The following is a 4,711-nucleotide window of genomic DNA, read 5'->3' as shown; positions in this document are numbered from 1 at the left end:
CAAGTTCATTTACGAAACGGTCTAAATGAATGATATACTGAACGTATGTCCTCTTGATATATGTAACTCTTCGTAACTGAATGAATATATATCTTTTGTATTCTGATAACCTTCACGATAAGATCTGTTAGGTTTACATGCATATTCTATGTATTAATAAATGTATCCTCCTTCCTTGTATTCCTTGCTAAGTGGTGGCCCCAAATTTATTGGTGTTGGTACTGTAAATGCCACGTCTGTGCCACTCTTATCTCTGCCCAAGATAGTAGTTCAAAGTTCTTGTAGCCTTTGTATAGCCACAAGGAATAACGAATCCCATATTATTCAGGCATGGAGACTTATTTGTTCCCAAGAACTGAGTACAAACACACCCTAACATCAAACAGTATGACTTATAGTTTCAACATATTGATAAACTGTTCATTAGTTACAGGTAATTATAAAATAACCCTTTTTCCCTCCTTTGTTTAACTTAAAGAATTATGTGACGAACTAATTGATCATGAAACCATCACCTATAATAAATCATGCAGATACACACACTCATGCCGTAGTAGCTCAGGTGGGTAACTGCGTCAGCATTCGTAGGCTGCAAAGGAACAAGTAATAGGTTTATTCCATGCTGAAAAAAAGAAAAAAGAAAACACAACGTTTCAGCCATGGAGCCTTGTGAGAGAGACAAGGCAGTAGGGAAAGATAATGTAGTGGGAGAACAAAGGCTTGGAGAGAGGAGGAGCAAGGGGTGGGAGCAGGGGACAGAAAGAGAGGCCAATCAAGAGGTGTAAAGTCAAAATAAGTGTAGGGAGGTGTGAAATGAAACTTCCAATGAATGGAGAAAATTTAGAAGAAGAGTAGTCTGTCGTTAAGAGAAGGGGGAAGGTGTGATCCTAGCTGCAGGATAATTTTGTTTTCTGTAGTCTTTCTGATGTATGAGTTCGGAAAACCGTCTTTGAGAACACAGACGGAGAGATTAGAGTGGTCGTGGCCGTCAGAGGTGAAATGAGAAACAATGGGCTTGGTGAGATCTTTAATCTTCACAGCCCTGACGTGTTCTCTAAAGCGGTCTCCAAGTCTCCTTCCTGTTTCTTCAATGTAGATGGCTGGGCATTTACTGCAAGAGATACAGTAAATAAGGTTGCTGGAGGTACAAGATGCCATCTGGGTGATCCGAACTTGTCCTGAGGGGCCTTGAATGAGTGTGGTGTTAAATGTGTACTTCCAGGTGATACAGCGAGCTCTGTTGCAAGGGAAAGTGCCTGGTGTGGATGGTTGTTGAGGGTGGTCATTGGTCATTGGCTTAAATGTGGGTTAAGCCAAGTTTCATTGTACCTAAGTGCTCAATAAACCTTTTATTGTATTACTAATTTTATTGTATTGTATTGCGTGCTTATCTGCACATACCTGAAATACAGTACCTGTTATTACTGCATATCAGGGAATTTCCAGTCTTATGGCATAAACAGCCAATCACAAGATCACAACAGTATCAATGGGGACCATTATATTTCAAAGTCTCTGAATATCCTAGTGAGTAAAATATACAGAATCATCAAAATCACCAACACCCTGCCTAGATGAAGCTGTCCCTCCAGTCAGAGCAGCCATAAGATCAGGAAGGACTGTGTATTTGCAATAAAATGAAAGAACTGAAGCTTTCTTCTGCATATTGTGTCCTCATTCATTTATTGTTTTGACAAGTTAGCATTTAAAGTTGTTCACCTTTGCTCAGTGGTGTAAGGTGGTGGTAGGATTTCCTCGAAGATCACTGGTTTGGTCCATTTCTTCATCTAGTTTACAGTGTGTTTGAATTTTGTTTTTTTACTGATAGAACAACATGAAGTGATATGTATACCAGTCTTATTTGCACCCGCTGTATGTTCAGCCTTCCCTCGATTGTTGGTCAATGAATAGATGGACGAAAAACAGCAACTGTTTTTGCTAAGAGGGGAATATAACGCAGGGGATATAATGAGGGGAAATAATACAAAAGAACATCCGTACAAAAATAATCAGTTTTTTAAAACTGACAGGTATTTTTGGCTATAAATAGCTGCAATAAAAAACTTTAAGCTGCATAGTGGTTATTTACTGTAAGGTGCTTATGATTACTAAAATAATTTCCACACAGAAAACAACGCATTAAATGGGTGATCAGGAGTTACTGAAAGACAATGTGCTTTTGGTACAAAATGTGTCCAGTGTTCTGAACTACTAAACAGTATTGTCACGCCCTCTGCAGCCAGAGGGCGCTCCTTCTCTGTCCTGTCCCTAGTTTCCGGTCTGCTGTCCTTCCTGTCCCTCTCTTTCCCTTGGGCTATATATTTCCTGGTCTTGCACTCTGTCCTCGCTCAGCATTGACGTTCGGCTGTCCTGAGACCCGCCTAGCACCAGGGCGCCCCACGTCCGCTCCCTGAGGGCATAGGTTTCTATATGGCATTCCTGAACTCTTTGCACTAATGAGCCCGGGCCTTTTTCCCGTCTCGCCGCTACGCATATGGGTCTTTTTCCGCTCTCCTGCTCCCCACGGTTAGTCCCTTTGGACGTCCGTGACAGAATGCTGAGCCACCTACTGACCCCGCGAGCGGCGTTTTTTTTGTCTTGCCGCAGTTTTTTTTTTCTTTTTTTTCTCTGAGCTGTTTTTTTTTTTCAGTTCCTCTATTCTAATCACTGGATATCACTCCGATCTTCCGTGCCTGTGAGCGGGTCCTGCACCTGGCTTTCCTCGGGTAGATCACTCCGATATCAGTGATTGAATGTTGAGCTGGCTTGCCTATTCTTATTACTGGATATCACTCCGAGCTTCTGTGTCTGGAGCGGGTTCTCGTGCCTGGCTCTTCCTGGTCTCGCTCTCTCCGATATCAGTGATAGAATGGTAAGCTTTCTGCCGTTCCTCCATTCTTTTCGCTGGATATCACTCCGGACATCTGTGTCTGTGAGCGGACTTCGGGCTGGCTTTCCTCAGGTTGTCCACTCCGATATCAGCGTTAGAATGTGAACGTGCCAATTGCCCAGTCTGCGGTATTTTTCCCCGGGGTTTTTTGTGTTTTTTTTTCTTGTTTTTTGCCTTTTGTTTTGATTTTTTTTCTTCCTGGTTTCCCCTCCTTTTTGTTCCCCCCTGCTCCCTGTGTCTCGGAACTTTTGGTTCCTATATGTTTTTTGTGGTTTGTCTCCCTGGCCTTTCCCAGGTTTTTGTCTGTTGTGTTTGTGCTTGTGTACTTTTTTGTTTTAAGTCTCCGGAGCTTTTCTCTACCCCCCCCTTCCTCCACCCAATATAGGTTTATACCCCGGAGGAAGGGGTAGCTCTCAGCCGTGGATTCCCGGAGGTTTCCTTTCAGTTAAATGAGGTTTTTCCTCCCCCCAGTGCTGGGCAGCTCATTTATTTGTATGGGCGTCGGGAGCCGCCCATGAAGGGGGGGGTACTGTCACGCCCTCTGCAGCCAGAGGGCGCTCCTTCTCTGTCCTGTCCCTAGTTTCCGGTCTGCTGTCCTTCCTGTCCCTCTCTTTCCCTTGGGCTATATATTTCCGGGTCTTGCACTCTGTCCTTTATATTATCCAAGTAGATTTTGTGAAGAAAAATCCATAGAGCTGTAAATACAAAATATCCTAAAGTAGTTCTGTGATGAAAAGGATTATAAAAGGAATACATGAAGCATGTCACTATCCTTATTTTTAATGAGGTACCCTAGCTGTCACGACCACCAGCCAGCAGAGATCATCTTGCAAAAGAACTAACCAGTACCAGCAGCTGGTTAATAATAATAACAAGCACTGCCGCACGTGTTAATTCACCAGCACACACTCAACTGTGAGGCGAGCAGCACTATTTAAACCATCTCAACCCGCTTCCTGCTGCTCGGTATTGAGTTAACTCCCTAAGAGCTCTACCTGGCAATTCCTAAATCTTGTGTCACTCTGGATTTTGGACTATCCCTTTTGCCTTTTGACTTTGTACCTCGCCTCTCAATTCGGATTGTTTGCCACCGGTGTCTGTCTTGGATTTCGACCTTCCTTACTCTCATTGATCAAGAACCCGCCTTTTGATTCGGATTGTTTGTTGCCTGTCTACCGGCTACACCTGCGGCTGCACAGGATCCATATCTCCTCATTAGTGTTTCCTTACAGTAACATAAAGTAATTGCTAACAAACCTGACTGTTATCAGTACCACTATAATATTAGTAGACTGTTTTCTGTCCTGTTCCTCTGGCTAAAGACACTGTTAAATTGCATCATTGGTAACTCACTTAAAACACCATTGTTGATTTTGTTTGCATAAACACAGCTGGCTGGTCAATTTCAGTTTCACTTTCACAAACAGTATTGCCACTACTTGAGTTCGAAATATAATACCAAAGGCTTTGAGGTTATTTCAAATCAGAGCAACATGGAATATGTTCTGAGTAGTGAAGTAAGATACAAGATGTGAAGACGGGGTTAATTTTAAGTCCTTTCTGCATGAAGATTAGACTTCTAAGGCTGGAGTTTATGGCAGATGGGGTTTACTCATAAGGATTCCAGATGTGAAGTAGGAAACTCCCTGGGGACTTAATCCCTGACCATTTGTCCAAAAGGCTGTAAACTGGACAAACGTGACCTCCCCCCTTTATCATAATAATGAGTTCCTTTCCGAAGCGGCAAGGAAGGGCTATATAAACTAAACGTTTGTACCGGCACTTTAACAATACTTCAGTTTTGTTGTTTCTTGTGGGAAA

Source organism: Lepisosteus platostomus, chromosome 15, assembly GCF_059453375.1.
Source record: "Lepisosteus platostomus isolate fLepPlt1 chromosome 15, fLepPlt1.hap1, whole genome shotgun sequence".
In the NCBI taxonomy this organism is placed as follows: Eukaryota; Metazoa; Chordata; class Actinopteri; order Semionotiformes; family Lepisosteidae; genus Lepisosteus; species Lepisosteus platostomus.
This window is presented reverse-complemented; position numbering follows the sequence as displayed.